Below are 12,872 nucleotides of genomic sequence, written 5' to 3'. Positions count from 1 at the left end.
CTTTTTTTTGATCTTTTTTATATATTATCTATCTCTCTATTTTCCTGATTCTATATTTTGAGTTTTTTTTCTAGTTTTTGTGTATTTGTCACTACTTTTTCACTCTTTTTCTATTACCTGATTTTTTAATTTTCTTTACGCACTTTTTTCAGTCCTATCTTTTCTTTTCTGCCCCCTTGCCTACCCAGAACCATGGCAATGAGCCACAGGGCTCGTACCAGAGGCGCAACCGCCTTCCTTGTGGAAGGCGGCGCCAACACAGGGTGCAGCCATGGGCCTTATTTGGTGAGGCTGAGGTGGCCGCACTGTTTTATTTTTGTGCAGCACCACCTTCCCTTAACCCTGGCAGCAAGCGGCAGGTCTGGGTCCAGGTATGGCCTCCAGGAGCGTCAGCAGCATTGGGGAAATGTGCGCCGGGCAGTGTTTTGGTGCTCTGGTGTCCGGCACACCCGTAACCAGTTGACGCACCCTTGGCCTGATATCCTGGACCAGGAGCAGGAAATGCTAGGAGTGGAGGTCCCGGGGCTTGGTGAGTAGCTATTTAATATTACTATGTTGTGTTCTTCTGCTCTGTTTTATATATTGCGAATATATATTTTTTCCGACCAGCAATAATGCTGCTGCTTACATTGCAGGTAAATACATTTTTTAGTGGTCTGCGTGACGCACCCTCTGTTATGTCACATACTGATGAGTGCTGCTTACCCCAGTCCTCACAAGAAACTTTTGTAGTTTGTTTAGTAAATGGTAATAGGTTTAGCACTAGCAGAACATCAGCAGCAAGCAACAATTTGGTTTATGCAAAAATTTAGGCATGTGTCTTCCATCTATACATTTTTGAGGACTAAAATAAATGGAAATGCAGACTTAGTGAACAATTGGCCGGTCTGGAATAGGTGGGCTAGGTCAGGTGGTTCTTAGACTTAGTTAGTATTCTGGATTCAGAATGGAACACTGGATTAGTGTTGATAAATAATAACTAGTCGGTCCGCGAATCCCCCGATACTACTAGTCGACCAGATTAGATAGGTCAATTTTATTGCAATACTTGTTTCCATAAATGTTTTTTTGACCGCTTTTTAAAATATTTTATTTGTTTCATCCCAATCATCAATGTTTGTCTCTTTCTTTATTATATCTTTCATGATCAGCATCCAGGGGCAAGGAGACGGGGTTGGAGTCGGAAGAGCAGCTGGAGAACACCAGGGACAGGAACAGGACAAGGACCACTCCTCTGTCAAGGGCTCTGCTGCTAGCCCCAATAAATCTTCCTGTTGTTACTATTAGTCATTATTATTCTCTAACTTTTACTGCACCTTATTTTTTCTGAACTATTGTTTCCGTTTCCTAATGCTACTTTTTACCAATTCTTCTTCGATCTAGTCTATCTGTTACTAAATTCTTGTTATCCCTGCCTCTAACTGCCTCTGCTATGACTCTCTGTACTACTACTATTAGTCTGTCTGTAGTTAAGCTTGCCCAGTTGGCCAATCTTTATTTAAAATGTTTTATATAAAACTCAGATTCACCAAGCATTTCTCAGTCGTGCCAAAAAGTGTAGCATTTTTATCGATAAGCAACATGGACTAACACCAGAGTTCCATAACAAAGTGGCTTGTTTTTTGACCTTCTACGCAGCCCTCAGAAAGGAGCAATAAGAGCTCATGTGGGCTCAAAAGTGTCTTACACAAAAAGCTGCGAGGTAACATGCGCAAAAATAAAAGACACAAAGCTACAATATTGAATGTCTCGGGCTAAATAAGCAAAGACTAGAATGACCCTAGGGACCATATAACACTACTAGTGCCTACTCTACTACCTGATTTGTATTAGTGATGTGTGTTGTATATGTATGTATTAACTTTTTTTTCAATCTTGCTAGTGAAAAATAGGGGGAGGTGTATATGGCATCAAAAAATGTGTAATGTTTTTTCTAGGCGTACTACCGACCACCAGTGCTGGGGCCAGCGGCGAAGGCAACTCAGCTGCTGAGGGAGGAGAAGATGCGGCAGCTGCAGGAGAAGCTGCAGGGGGTGAGCCAGCAGCAATGGCGGGCGGTAGTAAGTTATATTCCTAATCATTACTTATTGACATTACACTCACTGCAAGGGTGTATTGTATACTGTACTGTGAGACTTATTAAGTAAGAAGTTGTTGTGAACGGTTGAAGAAGACACTCTTTACTTAGCATTAGCAAAAGCATTAGTGACAGGAGTGTTGAGTATTGTAACCAATGGCCTCTTCTATCTGACTTCAACTCAGCTGCGAAAGTTTTATGGAGAAGGCTAAAAGTCAGATCAGATGACCTTGATGGATGGTTTGAACGAAAAGGCAAAGAAGGGTGGAAGGAAGCAGGACGGGCGAGATTTAATATTTATGACTGGCAGAGAAGGATAGGTGGGATGCATGCATGTCTAAGTGGCAGATAGGAATCAGATGCATGGGTGGTTGAATGCCTCAAACTCCCACAAATGTTAAAGCTCAAGGAAGTGAGAAGATAGATACATACCAAAAATGTTATGTACTGTGCTTGCTATTGCTACTGTGCCATTATGTGAAGAATTAATTTGTCTTAACTGCTTTGCTAAGAGTATATTTTACAATAGTCTTGTTTTTTCTTCTTGATATAGCTACTCCTTCCAAAGGGAAACCGGACAGTAAGGAGTTGGCAGATAAGGCCTGGCGCCGGAAGCTGGAGGCCATACAAAGGGAATACCGGCGGCTGGTGGTTCTAGCGGGGGAGGCGGTAGCAGCTGCAGTCTCCTCCAATGCCTCTCCCCTCCAGTGTTACGGCGCCATCCTCTGGCAGCCACCCGCCGCCACCTCTCTTTTCATAGCACTTCTGCCCCCCCATGGATGCAAATGCCCTGCAGTGAAGCACCGCATGGCCCGTCTAGAGAAGCAAGTTCGTGTCCTTCTGGAGAGGCGAGTCCGCCGATAAACAACAGACCCTGTTAATTGCCACTATTTTATTTCTTCTTTTGGTGGGTGGGTATCGGGCGTTCAGGTTCACTTTATTTGGATAATTGGACATTTCATTTGTTGGACTTTTTTGTTCTGGACATTGGTTGGGGTTAGGGAGAGGGGTGGGGCAAGTGTTGTGGGATTTTTTACATAGTTTATTTTTGTTAGGGGATTACATTATATATTTATACTGTACATATGCTGTTACTGTTTTGTTGGTGTGGTTACTGTTTTAAGTCACACTGTTTCCTTGCTGGGGCAGAGCCACAGCCAGTGTTTGATTTAAATATTTCGCTGACTTTGTAAGACACAAACAGATAAATGGGATACCCCTCACTGAATGACTTGTCCTACTAGTACTGTCAGTCTCTCCTCCTAGTCTATGCATTCTACAACTGGTCTCAAAGGGTTGTGTGAAATTGAATTAATGAAACAATGTGCATTATTATTTATGCTTCCCCCAAACTTCTTCTCTTACCTGTGCTTGATGATTGGCTTAGGCACAGCGATGGCTGCATGTTGATGATGTTTTTCTTTCCCAACATGCCATGGTTGTGGTGGTACTGGTAGTAGACACTGGCAGTAGCATTTGCCAAAAAAGGAAATGAAACAGTCAGTAGCCTGCGAGAGACTGTTGGAGGAGTAGTAGAACGAAGACAGTATAGAACTTACTGCCAAACGATAATATGCAAAAATGCAATAAAACATAACAGTGGCGGGGATAGCCTAGTACATAGAGTTACAAACTCTAGTTGTGTCGAGTCATTCGACTAGGCCTACAGTACACTCGACACAAGCGTAACCGTTAGTGCTGTGTAGGAGGATGACAACAAATCCAATCAATGCTGGCAATTAATGCTGATGAATTAGGTTCCTTTGGTAAAAAATTACCTCGCAAATACACAGCTCATGGGTGGGCAAGCAGAAGAAGATACTCTGCCCTGCCTTGAAATTTAATTAGGGTTGCTTTTGCCACATCCGTCCCAGCAAGAGTGTAATAAAATATTGGTGTAAATTTAATTTAGTCATACCTCAATAAGTCACACAGCCCGGGAAGAGGGTTAGGGTTTGATGAATGGTTGGGAAGGGGGGTTTGAGGAAAGGTATAACAAAGGAAAACAGTATGCATGGACAACAACAAAAGAAAAAACAATCTTGGCAGACAACCATATCCATAAATCTGTTAAGGGAGAAAAAAGAAATGCATGCATGATGATGATAACTTGATTGTTAATTAAGTATTTAGTAACTACTACTAGACAATTAGACAGTACAGGGCAGCAGTATAATATGCAATTTGCCTTGCCTTTCTGCCCTCCGAGAGACCCGAATTACATACAGTTTCTGTTCTGTTGTACTGGCCTCGGCTAACTATTAAAGATAGCAAAGAAAATTCAAAAAATAGCTATAGGGATGAATTGAATTATAAGCAGTTAGCAAACATATTAATAACAAGAACACACATTAGTAATGATTGAAGACAAAAAATGAATCAAATTATTTAAAAGATGATGAAAGTTGAAAACTTTACTGTATATTGTCAAAATGGGGAGTTGCATCTCGGTATTGCTCTTGGTCCTCCCTTCCATGCATGCTCCGGACATCAATCTTGGGTGACGCCACTGCCTTCCTGGCAGGTGTAGATTCATTGGTAAGATAAGTGTGAGTTGTTCTTCCCAGTATAGCACAGGGTAAAGGCAGCCCTGTAATAGTAAATCGAAAAACAAAAGGGATATTGAAAAATTAAGTAGAAAAAAATGATGCATAAATTACGACGGATTGTAACAAGAACACTTTCAGAGGTGGCATGGATACATCATGTGTACTCTAGTCTGTTTCCAGCATTAACCTCCAACAACAACAGGACAGAGCAGCCCACGGCACCCGCCGTGACCCATCCTCCATTTAGCGTACTTTTTTTGTGACATTGGCAGACAAAGCACATAATATGCAGCAACAGAGCATTTTACAAATTAAGTGACTAAATCAATGCACCGCGCTCAGTCATACCACCACACTCGACTCCACCACTACACAGACATGTAGGTCTGCAGTGGTTGTTGTTGACTTGTTTACCTTTCATGCCACTCATGAAACACCCTGAGTTATTCCATCAATCATCTTGGATCCTACTGAGTGACTGCGAAGATATTATGTCACTGTGGTCATCATCATGGTTTTGCCCAACTCGGTGTGCATTGTACATATTGAGTCCCCTTTCCATATTCAAAATGCAATGGATAGGCCTGCAGTTAAAGTACAAATTTGTCATTAAAAACAAGAAGGGAAACAAACATTGCCTTGAGTTACTTTTAATGTGTAGATTAGATAATAGTACACAATTAATTAACTTCATGCACTGCAAACAACAACACAAATCACTCAGTCACCATCCAATGCATGTCATCATTCATTACCTGTTCCTTCTCATCTTCAGTTAATGGGCAGTCTCTCTCATGTCGGAAAGGAGGATAGCTATAGTAGTCATCATCATGTTCTACTTCTTTTGGAGGGATTCAACAAGGCAAGATGTTCTTTTTTTCTTCTATTGTGCTAATCATCTGCCTTGAGGGCAATAGATTTAGGGCGATTCAGGAGAATGGAGGAGCAGGACCCGGAGAAGTGGACTGAAATGCAAAATGCTGAAACTCATACATGGCAATAAAATACTAAAAAACGGCGGTGATGGATTTGTTGTCATGTGAAGTTTCTAACCAGAAAGACAGATACACAAATAAAAGTAAATAAGGGAGGAACACAGTAAGAAGTGGAAGTCTAGTTGTCAGGTAAGTATGGCTCGTCTTCAAACTCTGGGGGTTCAACCAGAAGAAGGTAATCATCATCTAACACCATACTTCCGTCACCTGAGCCTCTGTCCTCATCTTCCTGCGTTGATTCATGTATTGTGTAATTCAGTGGTATAAAGTGCTGATTCATTTTGATCATGGTTAACCTCTCCACGTTTTTGGGTGAGAGACTGGTCCTTCTCACTGTTACAATGTAACCAGCAGTACTGAAAACACGTTCAGAAGAGACACTTGCAACAGGGCAAGCCAGATAGTTTATCGCAAGCCTGCTGAGCAGTGGCCATTGGGCCCTTTTCCTATACCAATTTTGCAATGGGTTTTGATCAATGTATGCCTCTGTTGGGTCATCCAGATAGGCCTGGACCATCTGCTCAATGTTCAGGGGTGCTACACTTTGTTTGGCCTCTTTTGTCTTTACATCAGCACTGGACCTAGCAAGTCCTTGCTGTAAGTACCAATCCTTTAATGATTTTCCTGGGACTGATGATCCGGTTCTTTCTGTTGTTGATGGTGTTGGTAAGTGTTTTGAGCCAAACGCACTGCCCTCAGGCTCTGAAATTGAACTTGATGCCGGATGCCCTGCTTCAGTACTTGTTGTGGGTTTATGTAGCGGGCTTTTAATTACCAGCCGTTCATTTTCCAACTTAATTGGCTGCCTCAGCTATCCAAGTTTCATACCGGGCAACATCCACTTCTGAAAAAGGAATTAATGTCTAACTTTTCAGTGCCGATTTGGACCGTGGGTCCAGAATTGTGGCACAAATGTAATGTTCTTGTGACCAAATCTTATTTTGCACCCTTGTATTGTCAGCTAAGCGACGGGATAAGCTCTCCACCAACTCATATGCTTCTTTTTTTCTTCTACACCTTTGTACACTTGAGACACCTCCTTCAGCTGTTGCTCTAGCATGTGCAACAATTGGATAGCTTGGCCCATAGTACAGTCCTCCATCCTGACTTCACGTGTGAAGACCTCAAAAGGAAGAAGCATCTCAGTCAGGCATTTAACTAGGCACCATTGATCCATCTGAAGGTTCATGCCTTTCACAGTAGCCTCTCCTCTTCGCAGGACATATTCATTGATTGGTTTGTACTGCTCAAACAGATGGACAGATGTTGCCAACTCATGGATGAGTGCTTTGACTGGCATTCTATAGTCATGTTGAATGATCCTCTGCTGCTTCCGAACATTAAAAGAATGGCTGACATGAGAGCATATTCTTCGGCAGGTGTCAGTAAGTTGCTAACTATGGCTTCTTTTTTTAGAAAGTCTTGAACTATAATGTTAATGCAGTGCGCCAAACACGGGACCCTGAAATAGGAACCAAGCGCCATGGCCTTAAGTACATTACTGCCATTATCTGTGGAAACAAAACCAATCATAGACCCTCTTGGGCGCAACCATTCGAAAACCTTGCTGTGAAACTCTTCCAAAATGTTTACAGCAGTATGAGACCCAGTGTGCAGTGATGCACATGTAATCAGTGGCTTGGCAACTGGTCCACATGCTTCTTGTCAGGTGGATACTGTGAACAGCACTCTGCTGCACAGCTTGTAGAACCAATTCCAGCACATCATGATGTAGTGCTGGAACAGCAACGCTGGCGAAATAGGACTGGCAGGAAACCTTCCGTATATGGCAGATGGCTGACACAAATTCAAGGAAACCCACGCCTTCCACAAATGAAAAAGGGATAAGGTCCAGCGCTAACATTTTAACGAGCTTCACATTGTACAACCGTGCCATTAGGTGGTTGCGTTGGTACTGCCCCAACAACCTAAGCATGCTCTCAATGGTGGGCTGGATTGTTTTCCTTTGTGGTGCAGCTGTTTTCTTGAACCCAGTTAGGTTCAACAACGCACTTTTTTTCATTGCAATACTCAGTGTCTTTGGTGTCTCAGTCTGACTCTGAGTATGGATCTTACTGCGATGCCACTGAGATGTTGCTGGGATGTGGGCGGTACCACTACGATGCTGGGGACAGGGCTAGAAATGTCTCCCTCTTGTCCACCTTCTACCGTGATCATATCTTCCCCTAATTCTTCATCCCCAACAACAGCAATGGGTTGAGTTTTACTTTTTTCTAAGCGAAGTAGGTGAGCCTCCCACTGGATATTGTGGTCTCCATCGCCTTTGGGCCAGGAGTGATGTTCCTGATAATTGGCTCATCATCATCATCAACCCCCACTTATACATCTACCTCCATAACTCTAAGGCTTTCTGGAACCTTCCTTTCCACTAGCCTTGTCTTGTGGTGTGCATCACTCTCAGACTGAGCTGGTGGCTTTCAAGTGGCACCTCGATCATCAGAAGCGGGGCTTGAAGAAGAAGATGATGGACTAACCCTCCTTTTCTTTGCTGGGGGCTTACTCCACTTTGTCTGCAGGAAGCTCGATTTCCTGAAATGCCCCTACTTCAGGAGGAACAACTACTATTGTTGGCTGTTTCTGTGGCTGTTCTTGCTGCTGTTCTTGCGGCTGTGGCTGTTCTTACAGATGCTGCTCTACTTGCGACTGCTGCTGTACTTGCGGCTGGTGCTTTTCTTGTGGCTGCTGCTGCTGCGCCTGCTTCTTCCCACTTATCTGCTGAGTTTCTGCCTACGTTTATTAGTTAGTGTCAGTTATGTTATTTTATTTGGTAAGGTTACTTAGGGCCTCATTATGATGTTGGTCGAAAAGCATTCCGACTGACTTCTTGTTGGAATTATTTCTGACCGACTCGGGTTAGGGGAGTTCAACCGACCGATTACTATGTTTCCTAACACTATTCGGTCGGACTCCCATTAATTTCTATAGGAGCACGTGTTCCGACCGACAACAGAAGCTCCCATTCAAGAAAGGGGTGGTTGCAGAAAACCTTGCACACTGTGCATTGTTGCAAAGAGGTCCCCATGTGTACCTCCAAAGGCCCCCAAAGGCCCAGTAGTAAATTTCTGACAGCCGTTCCCTGACGGATAAACCAAGTTGAAAAAGCTGTCCGAATCCGGCATCGTAATATGCTAGTCGGAAACGCGGTCCATAGAGCTGTACGATTCATCTCGGACCGGCTCAGAGTCTCTCAATGCTGGTCGGATCCAAGTCAGACAGACCAAACGGTTGTAATCGGTCAGTCAGAAATGTTCTGAGTCTGTCGGAAAAAGCCGTTTGGAGCCTTTCTGACCGTCATCGTAATGAGGCCCTTATGGCCAAAATTTCAATGTGGTTTGGAAATTATTCTGACCAAATCATTTTGGGAATGGTTTCTGACTGACTTGCTTTGGGAGAGTCCGAACTATTAGGATGCATCCGGATACTTTCAGATACTATTGGTCAGACTCCCATTCACTTCAATGGGAGCAAATGTTCTGACCGAATTCATAGACTCCAATTGTAGAAAGGGGAGGCTGGTCCCTGCAAAACAGTGCATGGCTGATAAGGGGGGACCCATGGGTACCCCAATGGGCAATTGGGAAGGCTTTGGGGGCAGCTACAGGCTCCCCAAAGTATGATTCTGACTGCTGATTCAAGTCGGATGGCACAATTCTGAAAGGCTGTCCGAATCCAGCATCGTAATCGCTTGTTCGGAAATGCGGCCCATTGAGACATAAGAGTCTGCTCCGTATGGCTCGGTCATTCAGAATACCATCGGGTTCGGATTAGGATATTCCTAATGCCTAACTCGCATCGTAATAAGTCGAACAGAAACGCTTCCGATTCGGTCAGAAAGACAAGTTCCGGATCCGATTCAAATGGAGCAAATGGCGTTAGGAGGTCTTCCATACCGCATCAGAATCGGCCCTTAATCGTAGTTTGTGTTGTATTGATATATAAAGTAATGTTGTAGGCCTAACTATAACTTGGCAGTATTTTTATGCTCTTGTACATATAGTTATGTGCTGTATTATGTTTGTAGTGTTGTAATATTGTGTTTGTATTGTATTTGGAAGGTATGTTTTGTGTGAGGCTATGATGTGTTTTTTCGCAGGTGACAAAGTCGAAGTGGAAGATTGGCAACTATTTTTATGAATTTTTTATAAAGGAAATTCATTGGTTTAATTTAAACTAGCATGTTATTTTTAATTGTCTTTGATTGTTTGGTTTTCCAGGAGTGGTTTTAACTTTTAATGTTTAATTGTTTTAGAGTTTCCAATGACTGTGGAGTACTTCAGTGGACTTAAATTGAACATTTAATTTTTGCATTTCTTATTGGCTCTTTACTTTTTATTTTTGACTTGTTTGTGGATTAGGTTTTTATGAGGTGAGGATGGATCAAGAACTACAGCTAAGCAATTATAAATATGGTATTTTTTGTTGATTCGAATGGTTATATATTTAATATATATAGTTTGAAAAGTTGTATTTCTTATCTATGTGTTTTAATTCTTAAGCTGATTTGTATATTTTATAGTTTTCATTGTTCTTGGAATATATTTATCAAATATTAAAATTAATAATTTTTGTTTCTCTACTCTAATTATTACTACTCTAATTATTTTATTATATATTGAAAGGTTAATGTTATAGTGTTGATCGATTTGTTTACTTGTGAGTATATTGATAGATAGGTGGATTATGATATTGACTTAGCTATCATTTCTAGGTGGAGACTATCTTGCTTTTTAAAATGAGTCTGACTTCTTACATTCCACTGGTTGTTTAGTTATTTTAGGTTTGATTTGGGACACTGACTGTGCTATGCTTAGTTGTTGGTAACTTTGTACTTTTTGAGGGCATCTACGCATTTACAGACTTTTGGGGGGGTTATTAGGAAAGTCCGCCCACCACCCTAGCGGTGCTGGGACTGGCCACCAGATGTGCAGTGGTCCTGAACCGCAAAATAGGATGCGACCGCCACACTGGTGGTCGCATTCCGCATCTTTGCCGTTGCAGCAGGTGCTGCTGTAAGCAGCACCCGCTGCAATGCCAAAGTGCCATGTTGTGAATTGCCATGCACATGCACAACACGGCAGGCAGCGCACACCAGCACCCCCACCCACAGGCCCCCAACGGCTCCCTAAAGCAATTTCCCACCAGCCTTTCCATGGAGGCATCGCCACCATGGAAAGGTCTTAGAAGCCACAAATCATATTATGGATGGCAGTGCCTGCTAGGCACCGCCACCATATTGTAGCCAAGCTCTGCCCAGCCGGCAATCGTAACGAATGACAGTAGGTGAAAAAGCGGCGGGCGTACTTTGTATATTCTGCGATACCCCCGCCATTATATTATGGATGGGGTAAATCAGGTCACGATGGCGGGCGGATCCCCACTGCCGGCCGGCGGTGCTGATCCGCCTGCCATCATAATCAGCCCCTCGGATGGGTTCTTTCTATTGTGGCTTTAAAGGCATTGTGCTATTGTTCCACTGTGCTTTGGCTTGTTGAGCCATGATACTGTCATAGAAATTCCACCATGGTATTTGGAATTCAGGTTGCCATCTATCTCCAGAGTGATAAAGTCTGCCAACCGAAGTGTTTTCGAATTTGAACATCATTTTTGTTCATTTCTTTGGTAAAATGGGGATTCTATTAGTATGTTGTAGTGGTTCACTACGTCTATTACAGGTACAAATGCTACATCTATTAGCTTTTATATTTCAATAGAAAACAGGCTGTTTGCATGTAGTGTCATACTTAGGGCCCAATTACGACTTTGGTTGTGTGGCACAACACCACCAACGGCGTGGCTAGAATGCCGATCAGATTAGTCATAATACCACTACTGTGCACCGACTGCAGATTTGTGCAGATGTCTCCTAATGCAACGGTTGAAGTGTAATAGGTGCCCTGAATGGTTGTGTTTGGGCATAGTTTTAGGGCCTTATCAAAAGTTTGGTAGGGAGGTGCACCACAAACTTGGCGGTCCTCATCCCAGTGCATCTGCTGCTGGATTTGAGTTGAATACAGGGCAGGCAGACGATGCTGCAGTGGTCTCACAATGGTGGTTGTGTTAGGCTCACTGGGAGAGCCTTAACAGCAGAGAGCCTATGTAACAGCACCTGTAGAACGTTCCTAGATGGTGTACAATGCACCATGTTGTGCATGCCACACCGTGCAGGAATGGGGTGTAAATACAGGGGAGCACAACATGTGCCCCCCTGCATATACCCTTTGGCCCAGAAGTGACAAGGACCCCAATAAGGCCCCCCATATTTGGCCCTGCATCAACCTTTTCATGGTGGGCTCACCACCTTGAAATGGGTGGTGGAAATGCAACTTGAAATATGCTCTGTGGTGCTGCAGTGGCACCACCAGCACATTCCCGTCTCTTTCCGCTGCGCCACAGCTGCAGAAACCTGGATCCTGGCAGACATGGTGGTCCTGTGGCAGTCAGACTGCCACACTAGAAATATAGTGGGCAGACCTGCAGTGGTGGTCAGACTGCCAGTGTGAGCACATCGGTTCTAGGACCGCCATACTTGTAATAAGGCCCTCAGTATTGCTTGTCTCATTGCTTGTTCAAAGTATATAATAATTTTGTGTGTAGAGCATTTTTTTTTTTTTATGTGGTTTGAAAGTTCATATTATGTTGTGATTTGTTTGTTAGTCAGCAGTGCATACATGAGGGATATGCTATTGTTAGGCTAGTCTCCATGTATAGTCTAGATATGTGTGAATAATGAAGGGCACATTTTAAAAGTTTCAGCCATCATCTAAATTTGACATTGACTTAGTTTAAGAGATTATTTTCAGCTGCAAACATAGTTATTCTTCTGTCATTATTGTGGTTGTTGTGTAGGACAGTTCTTTACCTGTTTTAAGGTAGCGTTTGCTAGTAGCTGACCTTTAATGTGCTCAGGATTTTTAGGGAATATGTCTGTTAATATTTTAATAGTGGGCTCTTGAAAACTAATGCTTCCCTCTTTTACAGATTGTAGTACATGCCTTACTTCAATATCTGTCACATTTGGGGATTAGGTGTGTTCCTGACATAAGGTACAGTGTTGCTTTTATTGTAGCTCTTCCATAATAAACATCTGCATAACATTTAGTACATTTCAAATTTGTTTCGGTGCTTTTCTGGCTGTATGTGTATCACATATGCAAATGCAATTGTTTGCCTCTCTGTGAAGCGATATATTTTGATCTTTCTGCCATTCTGTTTCGAAGTAGCATACATTTA

Source organism: Lissotriton helveticus, chromosome 2_1 (assembly GCF_964261635.1).
Source record: "Lissotriton helveticus chromosome 2_1, aLisHel1.1, whole genome shotgun sequence".
NCBI classification, from domain to species: Eukaryota; Metazoa; Chordata; class Amphibia; order Caudata; family Salamandridae; genus Lissotriton; species Lissotriton helveticus.
Note: the sequence above shows the minus strand (reverse complement) of the source record.